The sequence below is a fragment of the Mandrillus leucophaeus genome, unplaced genomic scaffold (genome assembly GCF_000951045.1).
Source record: "Mandrillus leucophaeus isolate KB7577 unplaced genomic scaffold, Mleu.le_1.0 Scaffold260, whole genome shotgun sequence".
Taxonomy (NCBI): Eukaryota; Metazoa; Chordata; class Mammalia; order Primates; family Cercopithecidae; genus Mandrillus; species Mandrillus leucophaeus.
Window position 1 is genome coordinate 1369995 of NW_012102699.1, and position 18841 is coordinate 1388835.

At 45.5% G+C, this 18841-nt stretch overlaps 1 protein-coding gene across 1 annotated transcript in view; it reads left to right on the forward strand.

The window, feature by feature from the left end:
• The window catches only part of GNA14 (guanine nucleotide binding protein (G protein), alpha 14), a 243904-nt gene that overhangs the window by 213327 nt on the left and 11736 nt on the right, over positions 1-18841 (forward strand). The gene's annotated exons all lie outside the window — the stretch shown is intronic.

An 18841-nucleotide genomic window follows, 5' to 3' on the forward strand; every position in this document is an offset into this window, starting at 1 on the left:
ACATTAATGAAGAAAAGAGACTAAGATCTGTCTTAGTCTATTCAGGCTGCTCTAACAGAATACCTTAGGCTGGGTAATTTATAAACAGTCGTGTTTACTGCTCACAGTTCTGGGGGTCGGGAAGTCTGCAGAAGTCTAAGATGAAGGCATTAGCAGATCCAGTGTCTGGTGAGAGTCTGCTCCTCAGAGATGGCATCTTCTTGGTGTCTTCGCATGGCAGAAGGGGCACACAAGCTCCCTCAGGCCTCTTTTTATTTTTTCAGGAATAGCGTCTTGCCCTGTTGCCCAGGCTAGATTGCAGTAGTGCGATCATAGCTCACTGTAACCTCGAACCCTTGGACTGACGCCATCCTCCTGCCTCAGCCTCTCAAGCAGCTGGGACTGCAGGTGCACACACCACCCGGCTGGTTATTTGTTTATTTGTTTTTATGAATGAGGGAGTGTCACTATGTTGTCCAGGCTAGTCTTGAACTCCTGGCCTCAAGCAGTCCTACCTCAGCCTCCCGTGTCCTTGGGCTTACAGGCACGACCCAATGTGCCCAGCTCAGACCTCTTTTATAAGGGCACGAATTCTATTCATGAGGACTCCACCTTCATGACCTAGTCACCACTCACAAGCCCCGCTTCTTAATACCTCCATGTTGGGGATTAGAGTTCAATGTATGAATTTTGGAGGGACACAAACTTTCAGACCATAGCAGATCCCTACCCTGAGGGGTACATGTACCCCCGCCACACACACAACACACACACAGCACACACCATACACACACACATATACATACACACACTCACCACACATATATACCCCACATGCATATACATAAACACACCACACATACATACACCCCACACAACACACATACACATACCGCACACATAAACACACATCACACAACACACATACATACTGCACGTACACACACACCACACACACATACACACACCACACACATACACCACATACACAGACACACACACCACACATACACATACACACACCACAAATACACATATGCACACCACACACACACACCACACACATACCGCACACATGCACCACACACGTACACACACACCGCACACACACCACATACACACACCACACATTCACACCACACATTCACACATCACACACAGACACACCACACACACACACCACATACACACACATACACACCACACACACACACCACACACACATACACACACACCACACACACACCTCCACACACATACACACCTCCACACACATACGCACACACCACACACATACACATATACACACACCACACACACACACACACACACACACACACTTGTGTGCCGTTCTGCAGTTAAGTAAAAATCTTGGGTAACTTTTTCAGACTTTGTCCTAAACTAATTTGGTCAAGGAACTTTTTTTAAGGATATGTACCACGTTTTGTAGAGTAGTGTTGTGTTTAATATGCCACTCTGGAAATGCTTATACAGGCATCGCTGGGCTGTGTGTACTTCAGGAAAGTCATCCATAGACACCATTTGTTTCCAAATTTGGTAAGAGTTAGGCAGCAGAGAGACTAAATTCTCCACCAAGATCTGGAGTGCAGATATCCTCGTTGCCACTTAAAGGCAAATCTGTATGCCTCACACGTCTCATGAGTAGGGGTGACTTTGGTGAATCCTAAGGCTGTACTGGAGCTTGTCACTTGGCTAGACATCTATCTCAGACCTGCTGACAGGACCAGTGTATTTCTACGGGGTTCTGGATCAAGCAGTCCAGCCTCTTACTGGATCGTGTCTCTCAAGTCAGCCTCTGTAGAGTTACATCCGCTTCCCCCGGATGCGGTGCGAGACCAGCACATAGTGAGCATGGAGCTCACTAGATTGAGTGGAATGTTCCTGGGCTGTGGGGACTTCACGAGACCACATCTAATTTTTGCACAAATATCTGTCACTCACCACCTACCTGTGCTCGGCTGGTTGCTTGGTTGGGATTTTTTCACAGGAAGTAGGAGACTTGGTTAAATGTCTGTATAACTTCGAGCTGCTTAAAGAGAGAGACACTTTGTACTAACCCCAACAGGTTTCCTTACGCACCTGATTACGACAAAGAATCTCGGGTTCTTCCTTCGGAGAGTGGCTGAGCAGCTTTGCTGCACGTTGGCTTGTTCACCTGAGCCGGAAAAACCTGCGATCCAGAACCCCAGGGTGACTCATGAACATGTGTGTGTCGAGAGAGAAAACGGTTTGGGGCAATATTATTTTTGGGGAATAACTGCCTTTGAGGCTGTCTTCCTGGTTATTTTGAGGATGTGTGATTCACAGAAGAGAGAGGGACCTACACATTGGTCATCCTCAAGGTTTTCAGGGCCATCCTAGAATAGTGTTCACCCTGGATCCCAGGAACAGACCTCTTTATCAATGGTGGCATTCCTTTACATCCTCAGCTAAGTATAGTTATGATGATTGCTTTAGAGCACTCGAAAAAGAGTGACTACAGTGGCTGTGTTTGCCTTTATACTTTGAAAGAATGTCCACAACAATAAATATTTATGAAGCTTTATAATTAAAAAATACATTCTTTAGAGAATGCTAATGATGAAAAGACCACCCCACCTCCCCTCCTCATTTTACCAATGAGGAAATTGAGGCCCTGCGGTCAGGTAAATTCATTGAAAGTTCCCTAGTAGGGGATGACCTGAGATTATATCTTGAGTCCTCTTGAAGGAAGCCAGTCTGACACATGTATGTCCCCCATAGGGCCATCACATTCTTAGGGTCACACTATACTCTAGTGCCATATTAGTCCATTCTCATGCTGCTATAAGGACAAACCCAAGACCGGGTAATTTACAGAGGAGAGAGGTTTAATGGACTCACAGTTCCATATGACTGGAGAGGCCTCACAATCATGGCGGAAGGTGAAGGAGGAGCAAAGGCACATCTTACATGGCAGCAGGAAAGACTGTGTGTGCAGGGGAACTGCCCTTTATAAAACCATCAGATCTTGTGAAACTTATTCACTCATCAGATCTTGTGAGACTTATTCACTATCAAGAGAACAGCACGGGAAAAACCCACCCCCATGATTCAATCACTTCCCATCAGTTCCCTCCCACGACATATGGGGATTAAGGGAACTACAATTCAAGATGTGATTAGGCTGAGCACACAGCCAAACCATATCAAGTGCTATCTTAGCAAAATCACCACCAAAAAAAGCATGAAAATTCCAAACACAGGCCACTAGATAGACCGTAGGAAGAACAATTTTTACAGCACCAGAACTAATTCGATCTCAGATGGAAACATGTGCATCAGGTGACGTAGATTTTTTGCTGCTCTGTACACGGTGGAGAATGACTGTGAACGTGCCATCAGTTTGATTTGGAGGTGACAAGTAGGTTTTAGCAAGTAGGTGAATTCGCAAATATGGAATCATGAACAATGAGAATTGGCAAGTTTCTTCATTCCTCTGAGGTGGCATGTAAGCCCCCAGGCACTTAGGAAGGTGGGAGGGAGATGGATGAAGATGAGGATTATAGTCTCTGCCCTTCATTAAGAGCCTCCTGTGCATCGGTAAGGCTGATCACTGGATGTTTTACTGGGGCTGACCACAAGCCCCAGGGAGCAGAAGTGTATAGACACAGGCAGAGCCCCCGCTTCTTGCTTTAGTGTATCCCGTTTTGTAAATCAAGAGTCAAGACCATGACCATGAAGAATTCAGGGTGGAGACAGAAAAGGGCAATTTATTTAGTCCCACCAGCCGAGAACCAGAATGCCAAAGCTCCAGAATCCTGCAGCCCTGGGACAAATGCTCTAAGGATGCAGAAGCCCACGGAATCCCAGAATTCCAAATGTCCTTCGGCCCAGCTCCAGCTTCCAGGCTGTCTGGTACCATGAACTACTGCCAATGCCTCATGTTCTCTTTGTTTCTAAAGTGCTTGTCTGAGCAGGGAGGTGGTAGGGGTCTGAAGGAGGCCTGGGCCTAAGAGGGGTTCTCAAGAGGGAGATTATGCTCCGGTGTGTTGCCATCAAAGAACTTTGTTTCCTAACATTTATTCTTCAGCTCAGCCTCAGCTGTACCTGCCTAGCTGGTGTTAAACTAATGAATCTAACATTCCCTTCCCTTTGCATTGGGGTTTGAGTATGAAACCTGTTTGACAGTGAATTGGGGGAAAATTTGTTTGGATTTGCCTTGATGAGGCCTTTTTCAAAGACTGGGGAGGCCACTGGTTTCTCTTAAAAGTCAGCAGCGCCCCAGGGAGGATGTAGGGACTGTCCTTCCACGCTTGTCTTAGATTTCCGCCTCTCTGGAAACGTCTGGCCACTGGTTGATTGACACGGCGTATACTTGGTAAAAATAAACAATGCGATATTGTACCTCAGGGGAACTAGCACATGATAACATGGCTTGCTTAAGGAAGTTATAAAGAAGAAAAAAGAAACTGGGAAAATTCTGTTACTTCTGTTAATTATGTTAATGGGAATCAGAACAATTCTAAGATTTTCCATTGGGTGGCATTTTATTTAATGTTACTACGTACAGTCACGCATCGCTTAACAACAGGGATACCCTCTGAGAAATGTGAAGTTAGGCGATTTCATTATTGTGTGAACATCATGGAGTGCACTTACACAAACCCATATGGTCTAGCCTACTACGCACCTGGGCTACCAGGTCTAGGTACCTGGGTTACCTTTTGCTCCTAAGGTACAAACCTGTACTGCATGTTGCTGTACTGAACACTGTAGGCAGTTGTAACACAGTGGTATTTGTGTATCTAACTGTATCTTAACATAGAAAAGATACAGTAAAAATGCTGCATTATAATCTTACATCCTATCATACCATTATCATATACGCAGTCTGTTGTTGGCTGAAATATCATTATGCGGTGGATGACTATACATGCTTCCAGTCGGGGCAGGTCCACAATCTAAATTATTTCTGGGAATTGCCCTTTAAAACTTCTGAAGAGTGGGGAAATTTGCTTCGGTGGGATTCTCTTGCTTTTTGCACTAATTAAATACATTTTTAAAAGATTGCTTCTCCACACTCTGCACACCTCTTACCATCATTCTTATAAAGACTAGAAGTTTGAGCATAAAGACAATTTTTTTTCATAGTTGCATACTTCTACCTCGAATAAGCCTGGCAAAGAGTTTATGGGTGCTGCATACACGCACGCTTGATGAATGAATGCATTAGGAATTACAGCTACAGCAGTGTGCTACTTGGATGCATTTAATTAGAATTATCAGTCTATACAGATGCTCCTAGACTTATGATGGGATCATGCCCTGATAAACCCATCATAAATGGAAAATATCAAAAGTCAAAAATGCATCTAATTTACCTAAACTGCCAAACAGCATAGCTTAGCCTGGCCTGCTAAATGCACTCAGAACACATTAGCCTACAGTTGGGCAACATCATCTAATACAAAACCTGTTTTATAATGAAGAATTGAATATTTCATGCAACTTATCGAACACTGACCTGAAAATGAAGACCAGAATGGTTGTATGGATACTCAAAGTATGGTTTCTACTGAATGGTTACTGCTTTCACACCATCGTAAGTCAGATAATTGTTCAGTCAAACCATCATAAGTTGGGGACTGTTTGTAGAAGGTGTCAGCAAACATTTTCTGTAAATGGCTAGATAATAAGTGATTTAGCCTTGGTGGACCATACCGGCTTTGTCTCAACAGCTTGACGCTGCTGTTGCAGGTTTGAAAGCAGGCAGACAATATCACAATATCACAAGGCATAGCTGTCTTCCCATAGAACTTTATTAGCAAAAACAGGCAGTCTGCTGGATGTGGCCCATCAGCTGCAGTTTACCCTGATCTGCGTGAAAGCATACACTGGCATCATACAAATGTTAGAAACCAATGTGGTAAAAGAGAAAGAGATTTTAAGACTCTGTGAGCGGTAGAGAGCATGCTCTGCGTTCACCAAATCCCATTCCACCTTCCATCTGAACACATGGGAAGAACACATTTCCCAGCCTCCCTTGCACTTAGCAGGAGCCTTGTGACTAATTGGCCAATGAGCTGTGTCCAGAGGTTAAGTCCACCATGTCCCATAAGACTTCTTGAATACTGCTCCATGCTCTCTTCCCTCCCCTGCAGACTGGGTGCAAATAATCTAGTGAAGGACTCCAGGGCCCTTCAAGTTGGTGTACTCACTTGCTGGAGCAAGCCTGGGTCCCTGAATAACTCTGTGGAGGAGAGTCCTCCCCACCTCTACCATGACCTCATAATGGACTGTGAAGGGTTGTAAAATACACCTGTGCTGTTAAGGCACTGAAATTCCGGGGTCATCAGCCTGTCCTCTCTAATCATACCATGTCTGGGCTCAGATCTGGATAAAGGAAAGAAACTGAAAAATAAATAGAGTTCTCTCCAGGGCTAACAGCCTCCTGTCTGGCGTACCTGCAGTTTTTGATTGGGGAAGAGAGGAACGAGGAGGTTTTGGTGCTCGCAGTCTTAGAAAGTTTATGCATAAGAAGTAGTACTGTAGTTTGGGTCTGAGAAACGGGACCTTGAAGAGAGAGTCACTGTGAGGTAGGGTGGCAGAAAGGAGCAGATAACACATAAGTAGCTTTAACAAATATTGTACATTGAGGCTGGGCATGGTGGCTCACACCTGTAATCCCAGCACTTTGAGAGGACGAAGTCAGCAGATCACTTGAGGTCAGGAGTTGGAGACCAGCCTGGCCAACATGGTGAAACCCAGTCTCTACTAAAAATACAAAGATTAGCCGGGCATGGTGGTATGTGCTTGTAATCCCAGCTACTTGGGAGGCTGAGGCAGGAGAATTGCTTGAACCTGGGAGGCAGAGGTTGCAGTGAGCCAAGATCACGCCATTGCACTCCAGCCTGGGCAACAGAGCAAGACTCTGTTTCAAAAAAAAAAAAAAAAAAAAAGTACATGTACTACACCAAAACTTATAGCGAGGATTTATACTTGGTGTGATAGTTCATCTCTGCACTGGTTAAAATGGATTTCTTTAAGAACCTCCCATGCTAATATCATTTCTCTCTCTCTTTGGCTGTATGCAGTAAAATTTACTAAAGTTAAAATAATAAACCAGTACCACAAACTCAGTGGCTTAGCAAAATGAAGTTGATTTTGTAGTCACATCCGTGTCAATTCAATATAAGTTGGTGGGAGTGTGGTGCTTGGGCTCCGCTCCCCACAGTCATTCAAAATCCAGATCCCCATCACCTTGAGCGTCTCCCCACACCCGTTCTCCCTCACTCTCTCTCAGCTAAGAAATGGGAAAAGAAAGATGGAGGGGGATTGCATGGGAGGTTTTGGAGGTCAGGCCTGGTCATGGCATGCATTGCTTCAGCCTGAATTCCCTCACTCAGAACTCAGTTACACGGACCCACCTGACTGCCAGGAAGGCTGGGAGACACAGCATGACTTGCGAGCCCAGGAAGAAAGGAAAATAGGATGTGCTGGACCCGTAGCCATCCTGGCTTAGTGGGAAAATACTTTCAGCTCCCAATAACCAAGTGTACAAGTAAGTTTCTGAAACCAACCTGTTCTTCAATGGAAGCCTTGCTGGTGTTTTGTTGAATTACGGTGAGCCTTTAGTACTGCTTCCTTGTCTGGAAGGGCTGTGAACATAATCCAACACCAGAAAGAGAATGAGATTTCTCACAGCTGGTTGTGCCGCTGCAGGAAGCCTACAGGTGGGGCAAAGCATTTGTTACTTTCTCTGTGGCGGGGCCTTTTGGTCTGAGAGCTCCCTGAGCCCTGCCACTCTGGTCACTCACCTTTTCTGCCCTCTGCCTTTCCCTGCAGAGTCCCAGCCTTTTCCCCAGCAGGGCCCTGGTCGCTGGAAAATTGGGAGCACACCCTGCCGTCCTCCCAGCAGCAGGCTCCGCAGATTCTGAAGATAGATAGGCACAGACAAAAGAGATCTTCCTCTTGATAAATTGGACTGTCGGTGATAAAACAATTTTTATGTGCTAAAGAACTAAAAGAACTCTCTCAACTAGAGGAGGAAGGGAAGGAACAAGATAGTGAACAAGATGGTGACAGGGACAGAAAACTCTTATCTTCCCACGTAACATGACCATATCTAATGGCCCCTGGGCACCTACCATTAACTGGCCCAAAACAAATATGTATTTTTTAAAGATGGGGTCTCGCTGTTGCCCAGGCTGGAGTGCACTGGTGTGATCATAGGTCGCTCCAGCCTCCAACTCCTAGGCTCAAGCGATCCTTCTGCCTCAGCCGCTGAGTAGCTGGGACTACAGGCGCCTACCACCACGCCTGGCTACTTTTTTTTTTTCTTTTTGTTTTTCTTTTTAGAGACAGGTCTCACTTTGCTGCCCAGGGTGGTTTTGGACTTCTGGCTTCAAGTGATCCTTCCGACTTGACCTCCTAACATGTTGGGATTACAGGCATGAGCCACCTTGCTGGGCCCCAAAGCCATTTTCTGAGAAGCAGCCCCACTGACCAAATACATGCATTCCTCGTTTGGAGGGTGTTGAGGGAGTTGGGCTACCAGATGCTGTTTGGAAAATTTCACTTGATTTTGTTCCACTGAGGGTTTAGGCGCTTTCCAGAGCATCTTAGGGAAAGGCCTGTTATGTGAAATGCAATGTAGCAAAGGCTGGTCTGGTCCCCCTCCCACACCCCTGCTCCATTCACAGAACCACCTTTGGCAAGCACAGGCAGGAAGCCATGTTCTTGGCAGCAAGAAGGGAAGATGTAGCACCTTCTCCGCCCCCCGCATCAGGCCACCTCTAGTGGGAAGTAGTCGTTAGCCCGTCTCTTCACTCATCCCCAGTTGAAAGGTCTCCTTTCCTTTGAGCTCAGCATTTGTGTGGGGTCTGTTGTCATTCCTACTCAGAAGGACAGCTGTAATTCTGCAATCCTCAAGGTTAGGGCCTATTTCTATTCGCAGCAGCGAGCCCTGGATCTGGCTTGGAGCAGGGGCGTGACGCTGTGCACTGAGTGGTGAACGAGTCTGCCTGCTGGTGCCCAGCTGAGTGTGGGATGTTGACGGCACCCCAACTGAACCCTAACTACCTCCCCCTGGACCTAAGGTGATCGGGGATTTTTGCCCCTACATAGAATTGAGCGGACCGTAACGGAAGCTCTTGTGTGTCAGGGAGTCGGAGCTGCACAGAGTGCTGGGAAACGATGGGCTCATGATGGGGACTGAACTGCGTTCGCTGCTGGAGCTGTGAAGAAGACACTGGAAGGCTATTGCTGCTGTGTGTCTCGGGGGGGCCTGAGGCCGCTATAGGTCAGCAGGGCTGGCAGTCAGGGAGAAAATGGGGATGTGAAGCAGGGAAGAGCAAGGGTAGGCTGGAACCTGCAAAGACAAAGCAGAACCCACAAAAGCCAAGTGGATTCTGGGGCGATGAACTGGAACCGGCACAGGCGTCACCATCCTGATGGTGCAGGTAAGTTGTGGAAGAAGCTGGCACCCTTGGCCATGGATCTGCACATGTGCCTGCCCCAGGATGTGGAGAAGCCGAAGGAGAAGATCCAGGCAGGAGTTAAATGTGCTGAGAGCACCTGTGAGGTTGACCAGAAGATCAGCTGGGTTGTTTTTAAGAAGAAGCAGGCCTCTGAACTCCAGACCCGGATGCTGGCTACGTCCTTCTGCAAGTCTCTTTCTGTTTCTTCTGTGGCCAGCCGTAACCCAGAACCAAACATGGTGGGGCATTCCGGGAAACGTCAATAGGTTCAGCTAAGCTGGCAAGGCCACGCATACCATCTCTCAACTGCATTATTCACACTCACATAGCTACAGGTGTTTAAGTATTTATGTATTTATCACAGGAGCCTTGGGAAAGAGCCTGTTTAGTGAAACACACTGAAGTTGCTGTTTTTTCAGAGACAGAGTCTTGTTCTCTTGCTCAGGCTGGAGGGCAGTAGCACAATCATAGCTTACTCTAGCCTCCAACACCTGGGTGCAAATGATCCTCCTGCCACAGCCTCCAGAGTAGCTGGGACTACAGGCATGCATCACCATGCTCAACTAATTTATTTTTTATTATTTTATTTTTAGAGATGTGCGTCTTGTTTTGTTGCCTACGCTGGTCTCAAACTTCTGGCTTTAAGTGATCCTCCTACTTTGGCTTCCCAAATTGCTGGGATTAATTACGGTGCCCAGCCCCGACTGAAGTTTTGACTGTTAAGAGAAGATAAAGTAACTAACTTGGCCCCTCAAGCCAACACTTTGTGGCCAGTAAATTCTGTTATTTATGTTTGTTGTTGGAGAAAAGAGGAAGCGAAAGAGAAGGATGAAGATTGGAGTAGAAATAAAGATTTCTGTTGAATCTTGAATTGGGTTTACAAAGCTTGCTTCTGTTCTGAGTGCACGGGAGATTGGAGAAGCCTAGCTGCCTTTAGCTCCGTGTTTAATAGTGAAGTGTCTGCGGAGTGGATGGAGTGAGCTTGCAGGGACAGGAGGGAGGGGCGCGAGTCCCTGCTGAGCTTAGAGTTTCCAGAGAAGATGAAAATTGATCAAAAGAAGCTGGAAAACCAGTTTTTTTACATGAAGTCTTAGTAATTAAATATTCTACATATGCTTTTAAAAGTGTATTTATAAATATACATTTATACAATATATTTATAAATATACAATATATTTATAAATATACATTTATACACTATAGGTGTGCTTTAAAAAAGTATATATTCTACGTTATTTTGAATGCATCAAAATGTATCCATAAGTTGAAATTTGCTGATCATGTTTGTCTATATTTTTCCTGAGATTTTTGTCTGTTTACACTGTCAGTCAGTGAGCGAGGTATGTTCAAATCTCTATACGATGAAGATTTGTCCATTTCTCCGTTTCCACCTGTGAAATTTTGCTCCATAGATTTTGATCCTATGTTAATAGCTACATAAAACTTTAGAGCTGCTACGTTTTTCCAAATCTTTTTGTTATTCGAAATATGCCTCTCTTCTAGCTCTAGCTCTGCTTTTCGCCTTGAAGTCTGCTTTTATCTTAGTAGAGAGACTCCAGTTTCCTCTGGGTTAGTGTTTGCACGGCAGATCTTTTGCCATCTTTTTATTTGTCATCTGTCTTTGCGGTTGTCCCATCTTCTTAGGCTTGATTGTTTTGGGTGGAGCCCTGGATACATATTTGAAAAAATAATTTGAGGATGAGGAAGATCTCTCAAACTCCAAAAGGGAGTTTCCTTGTCTTCTGCCAGTTGTCTGGAGATACTTGATATCTGAGATTGTCATGATTCCAACTGAGTTGCAAACCCCTCAGGGCTGCCCTGTGGAATCCTAGCGCAGAGCCAGAGGCTGTGTGAGGGCCTTTTGCTCTTGCAGAGCCTTAACCTCAATCCTTGTCACTCTAGCCCTGTGATGTTGGAAAAAGAGCTGCTTAACCGTCAGCTGTCCCTTCCAGAGTTGACAGAAGCCCCAGGAGTAAAACATCCCCATTGTAGGGCTCATCTGCTTGGGCACTGTCTTCCCCTATGTAGTGGCTTAGCAGTTATTAACTATTGCATCATTGCATTAGCTTTCTTCCTTTTTTTGAGACATATCTCACTCTGTTGCCCAAGTTGGAGTGCAATTGTGTGATCTCAGCTCACTGCAACCTCCACCTCCCAGGTTCAAGTGATGCCCCTGCCTCAGCCTCCTGAGTAGCTGGGATTATAGGCATGCACCACACGCCCAGCTGATTTTTTGTATTTTTAGTAGAGATGGGGTTTCACAATGTTGGCCAGTCTGGTCTCGAACTCCTGGCCTCAAGTGATCCATCTGCCTCGGCTACCCAGACTTCTGGGATTACAGGCATGAGCTACTGCACTGGGCCTGCGTTAGCGTTCTAATAATTTCAAGCATATTTGCAAAATATTTTGTCTGCCATTTCTAGCTGCCCTTAGTGGGACAGTTGATTCAAATTTCCTAGTCGTCCTCCTTTACCAGAATCAGAAGTTCCTTGTTTATTTTCTATAGGAAAAACTCCTTTCTCTGCCATGGTTAACTGGCATTTTCTTTATGATGTAATATTTTGCTTCAAAAGCTGATGGTTATGGAATATTAAAATTTTACTTCATAATTTTTGTTTAATAGAACACATAGTGTAATTCTGGACATGGAAAACACAGAGTATAATTCTGTAGTTGTTAAAGAGGGGTGATTTTACAAAAGTTGGAAATATTATGCTACAAAGAGTTCTCATATTTAATAATATACTTTATCTTAATCTCACTTGTGTTTACAAAGCTTATAGATACCGTACATCACAGTAGACACTTGAAATAGTAAGTTTTTATTATCTATGATACGTGTATTAGTCCATTCTCACATTGCTATAAAGACATACTGGAGACTGGGTAATTTATAAAGGAAAGAGGTTTAATTGACTCACAGGTCCACATGGCTGAGGACGCCTCAGGAAACTTACAACCATGGCAGAGGGGGAAGCAGGCACCTCCTTCACAGCCAGCAGGAGAGAGCATGAGCTTGTGAAGAGGGAACTGCCAAACACTTACGAAACCATCACATCTCATGAGAACTCACTTGCTATCACGAGAACAGCATGGGAGAGACCGCCCCATCATCCAATCACCTCCCACAAGGTCCCTCCCTTGACACGTGGGGATTATGGGAATTACAATTCAGGATGACATTTGGGTGGGGACACAGAGCCAAACCATATCAATACGTTAACAATTATTAATTTTAACAAAAAGGTTAGACAGGAGCAATTCGCTCAAGAGATCTATTGTGTATCATGGTGACTAAGTTAATAATAATATATAGTATATTTGAAAACTGCAGACTGGGCACGGTGGCTCATGCCTGTAGTCTCAGCACTTTGGGTAGCCAAGGTGGGCAGATCACTTGAGGTCAGGAGTTCAGGACCAGCCTGGCCAACATGGTGAAACCCCATCTCTACTAAAAATACAAAAATTAGTCGGGCATGGTGGTGGGCACCTGTGATCCCACTATTCAGGAGGACGAGGCAGGAGAATTGCTTGAACCCAGTGGGGCGGAGGTTGCATTGAGCTGAGATCATGCCACTGCACTCCAGCCTGGGGACAGAGCAAGATGGTGTCTCAAAAAAAGAAAAAAAAAAAAGTGCTAAAGGAGTAGATTTTAAGTGTTCTCACCACAAAACAATAAGCATGTGAGGTAATACAAATGTTAAACAGCTTGTTTTAGCCACTCCATAATGTATACATGTATCAGAACACCAGCTTGTAAGTCAAACATATATACAATTTTGTCAATTAAAATATAAGTAAATAGAAATTAAAAATATAAAATTTAACCAAAATGCTTAATGATCTGACAAAGGAACAAGGACTCTAGCTTAACTGGGAAAGTCGATCTTGAACAGAGAGCTCGGAGCCCTGCTGTCCTGGGGCATTCATAGGGCAGGAAGCCCTGCGTGGGGAGGATCTGGTGGAGATGGGGCAGCCTGCTGGGCTCTGGGTCCCAGCCAGAGGGCCTCACTGCACTCGACAGGGACTGTCACCAGCAGCCGCGGATCCCTGCGTGAAACCGGCAGGGCGCCACTTCATCAGCAGCTCCTGTTACTGTTAGCCTGGGAATTTCTGAATGAAACACACATGGAGGACATCTGCTGTCCAGGTTCCCCTGTCAGAGCAGTGAATATGGTGATTTTAGTTTGAGAAAGGAAAAAGAGAAAGCCAGATATGAGCTCAATTTTGAGAGCCTGGTCGTGTTTCTGTATCGCTGAGTTTGCTCCTAGAATATTTACTCCTTTGAGAGTGATTTTTTTTTCAATTAAATGAATGTGTTAGGCAATTTCAACTCATGATGTTTCTCTAGCCTAGGACTCTCCGTGAACCACAGGCAGACCCATTTTATCCATCTGCCTTTTAGACATCTCCAGTTAGATGCTGGCCACCTCAGACTCAGCATGTGCCCCACCCAAGTCACATCTCCCCTAACCCTCATCCTCTTCCGACTCTTGTCCTCTCTTTCCCTGAGATGAAGCCAGCCTTCAATGCTTTCCCCACAGTGCAGGAGAGTCCCTTGTGCTCAGAATGCAGGTGCCGTGGAGGCTGTTTGAACAGGCCCATCCAAGTAGCCACATACCTGTGGATGAGCTGCTTGCCAAACCAGAGTTATGCACAAAACTCCACTCTTTTGGGTCATTATCATTGTGTTTTTGCAACAGTATCTCACTCTTTCACTCAGGCTGAAGTGCTGTGGCACGATCTTGGCTCATTGCAGCCTTGACCTCCCAGGCTCAAGCAATCCTCCCACCTCAGCCTCCCGAGTAGCTGGAACTACAGGCACAACTACCATGCCCAGATAATTTTTGCATTTTTTGTAGAGATGGGGTCTCACTATGTTGCCCAGCTGGACTTGAATTCCTAGGCTCAAGCGATCCTCCCACCTTGGCCTCCCAAAGTAGTGGGATTACAGGCGTGAGCCACCGCACTCAGCCAACTCCACTCTTACAATACACAGACAGACATTGTTAAGGGTCTACAGAAAGTCATTCATTTCATATTCCATATTCCAATTAAAAATTGTATTTAAATAAAGGTTACAGGGTACTCCCTTCCTCATTCCTCCCTGCCCTTCCTCATACTTGTCCCTGGAACATTCTCCGGGGCCTCAGCTGCCACTGTCTCCACCAGCCATCCTCATAATGACTTGTGACAAAAGAACAGACCCTTGCTGGGCCATTCTCATTCAGAGGGACAAAAATGACTTCTCTGACCAAGAACTTTTCCAGATAAATGGAGACTAACGAAACACAACCACTAAATGCAACATATGATCCTACACTGGGCTCCAGACCAGATAAAGGACATTCCTGAAACAACCGGCAAACTTGGGACAAGGCCTGAAGATTAATACTCTTTAATAATAATAATAATGGTGTGTCCATGCTCATTTCCTGATGCTGATCATTATGCTGTGATTATGCAAGATGATGTCCTTGTTTTTAGGAAATCACACTAAGTCTCTAGAGATAAGGCGGCATTGTGCCTGCAACTTACTCTCAAATGTTTCAGGAAAAAAGTAAACGTGTGTGTTGGCCCACATGGGTGTGAAGTGTGTGTGTTTGCACACACATGGAGGGAGAAAGGATGAATAATAAAGTAGTTAATTGTTCACATTTGGCCAATCTTGAACAGCATGGAACTCTTTGTACCATTTTCCCCACATTTTTGCAAGTCTTATATTATTTCAAAATAAGAGTTTAAAAATTCGGCTAGGCGCAGTGGCTCATGCCTGTAATTCCAGCACTTTGGGAAGCTGAGGTGGGCGGATCACCTAAGGTCAGGAGTTTGAGACCAGCCTGTCCAACATGGTGAAACCCTGTCTCTACTGAAAATACAGAAATTAGCCAGTGGTGGTGGCGGGTGCCTGTAATCCCAGCTACTTGGGAGGCTGAGGCAGGAGAATCGCTTGAACCCAGTGGGACGGAGGTTGCGTTGAGCTGAGATCATACCATTGTGCTCCAGCCTGGGAGACAGAGTGAGCCTCTACCTTTAAAAAAATAAAAATAAATAAAAAATAAATCTCCGCACTTGGAGTACTTCTGGGCCTCTTGTGTGCAGTCTGCTCCAAATTCAAGTTCTACCGTTGGGTTTCCAAAGAGGCTGAGCTCTCTGCTTCTTTCAAGCCAGATTCTCCAAATTCCCCTCACCTGGCTAAACAGACAATATGTCTTCCTGTCCTGGTGAGGTCTCCCGGTGACCTGACAGGTCATATCTATATCTACTCCCTATTTTTCATGTAGAAGCTTGCTTTCCTCTTTGATATCTCACTGGGTTCCACTTTTTCTCTCTACTACACGAGCCAAAGGCAGGGTTTATCCATTGCAACGTGTATCAGTCAGGATCTGTGCAGTAGGTCATGCCGCACTAACAAACTGCCCGAAGTTCAGCTTAGTTAACTTTGTTGATAACTTGTGAGTTGATTTCTCACTCATGCCACATATCCAGCATGGCAAGTGAGGGCATGTCTGTGTTCACTGTAGTCACTTAGGAGCCCTGGGCGATGGAGGCCCCATCTTGTCTCATGCTTCCAAAATCACCACAGCAGATGAAAATGAGTGTGGTGCATTACTCACTGACTCTGAAAAGTTTTTCCTTTCCTTTTTCCTGTCCTCTCCTTCTCCTTCCTTCCCCTCTCTTTCTCTCTCTTTCTCTCTCTTTCTCTCTCTCTCTCTCTCTCTCTCTCTCTCTCTCTCTCTCTCTCTCTCTGTCTCATACAGGGTCTCATTCTGTTGCCTATGCTAGAGTGCAGTAGTTCCGTCTCACTGCAACCTCTGCCCCCCGGGTTCAAGTGATTCTCCTGCATCAGCCTCCAGAGTAACTGGGATCACAGGCATGCACCACCAAACCCGGCTAATTTTTGTATTTTTAGTAGAGACAGTGTTTCACCATGTTGGACAGGCTGGTCTCGAACTCCTGGCCGCAGGTGATCCGTCTCCCTCAGCCTCCCAAAGTGATGGGATTACAGGTGTGAGCCACTGTGCTCAGTCATCGCATTTATTTTCAAAAGAGACGAGTGATTTCCACTCACATTTCATTCACCCTAAAGTTCAGTCCTACATTGTGTTCGTGAGAAGGAGAGATAGAAATGCATTTGTCACAGCCCTGATGATTGTCGCAGTACTAACGCTCAGCAGTTAACCTGATTTTGATAGTGAAACTTAGCAGTGCAGCAAAAGAGGCATGCCTATAAGAAGCAAGGATGCTGAGGGCCACCAGAGCCCAAGTTAGAATTACAGATTGGCCAAGTGTCGCCTGAGCGTCTCCTCCTCTGAGAGGCTGCCCTGACCTGCTCTGTGCTCCCACCATCACCTGCACTTCTGTCTTTCCACCCTAGCATGCTTTCACTCTTTATTTTCTCATGATTTTCTGCCTTGTTAGGTAGATGAATTTTACATGCACCACAGATGTTTACTGCACGCACCTATCAATAGAAGGCACCTATTATTTGCAGTAGAAGGCACTGCACTAGGTTCTGGGATATAAGAACAAATAAGACATTGGTTCTGCCCTCGTGGCATTTCCTGGCCTGCCATGAAGACAGAGAGGAAAACAGACATTTTACGTTGAGAGGGTAGAGCTCAGCACAGCTGACCTATTTGGGAAGCAAGAGGGTGGCGAGAGGAGGGGAGGACGTGGGAGACAGCTGTTCTGCACCACACTGGATAATCACCGTCCAGGTTCTCCGTCTGTCATTCTCGCCAGTCAGGAAGAGGGCCCATGATGTGCAGCATGCCAGGGTGAGATTAGAAGTCAGGGTTTAGAGGCTACTGATGTATCCTGTTTTTGCAAACAAGAAATACTTATTAGACATCTGCTACAATAGTAAAGGCTAATTCTACTCACATTTAAGTAACACTTTATAATTCAGGTGCCCCTGGAAATCATGGCTCATTTTACAAATGAGGACACTAAGGTAGGTAACTTGTTGGGGTCCTTAAAAGTCCCAACTACACCATTTAGAACTCAGGGTCCTGATTCCCAGTGCAGCACACTTTCCAGTAATCCATCCTGCCTGGACCTTGTTTGAGACCCTACCTGCCTGAAGGTCCTACAGTCTCCAGAAGAGTTTACATTCACTTTCATGATAGGTGTGGGGAAGAGTCACATCGATTTAATCACAGTCCTTTGTTAGGATGAGGCAAGTGGATGTGTAAGATCCTCCTTTTCTCTGGCTTGCTATTGGATAATTATAAGGATGAACGACGCACGATAAAAGTGACTTTTCAGGGGGTACCATCTACACTTGACATCCCAGCTACCAAGCAGATGCTTGCTGACTCACAGCTGCCGGTGTAGCCAGCCCTGCATGGTGATGTAATTGCTGTGGGATACAGGAAGATGGGAGGGGGAAGAAGAGCCTGGGGTCCTGCTTCTCTTGCCAGGATTCATTTGTCTGCTACAACTTGCAGCCAAGGAAAGGATGCTGAGTCTCTGGGGCCAACACGTGGAAATGCTGTGGCTGCAGGCCAACCTTATCTTTTCCATTTTCTGAGGTTTGGAAAGATTTCTGGCTCATGCTAGCCTCCCATTGATTAAATGAGATAATGTATGTAGAGGCCTTGGCACATAGTACATGGCCAATAAATGGTAATCTGCGGTAATAGTAATAATTACAGTAATAATGGCCTTAATTCCCATAGTAATAGAGAAATAATTATTTAATAATCATAGTAATAATAAATATGATAATATAATAATCAGTGGTGTGGGGAGAGTAGTGCATTGGGAGGGAGGCTCCCAGTGGGAAAGAGCTGTATCAGTGATGCAAGAAAATAAAAAGCAAACTGTGGGAATGCGTTGTACTCTCCCCACAGTTTTGCTGGCAAGCTAAAACTGCTCTAAAAAGTAAAGTCAATTATTATATATACATATATTTTATTTTATTTTATTTTTTGAGACGAGTTTCACTCTGTCGCCCAGACTGGAGTGCGGTAGAGTGATCTCCGCTCACTGCAAGCTCCGCCTCCCGTGTTCATGCCTTTCTCCTGCTTCAGCCTCCTGAGTAGCTGGGACTACAGGCACCCGCCGCCACGCCCGGCTAATTTTTTGTATTTTTAGTAGAGACGGGCCAGGATGGTCTCAATCTCCTGACCTCGTGATCCACCCATCTTAGCCTCCCAAAGTGTAATTTTTTTTTTTTTTTTTTTTTTTGAGACGGAGTCTCGCTCTGTCGCCAGGCTGGAGTGCAGTGGCGCCATCTCGGTTCACTGCAACCTCCACCTCCCGGGTTCAAGCGATTCTCCTGCCTCAGCCTCCTGAGTAGCTGGGATTACAGGTGCCTGCCACCACACCCAGCTAATTTTTGTATTTTCAGTAGAGACGGGGTTTCACCATGTTGGCCACGCTGGTCTTGAACT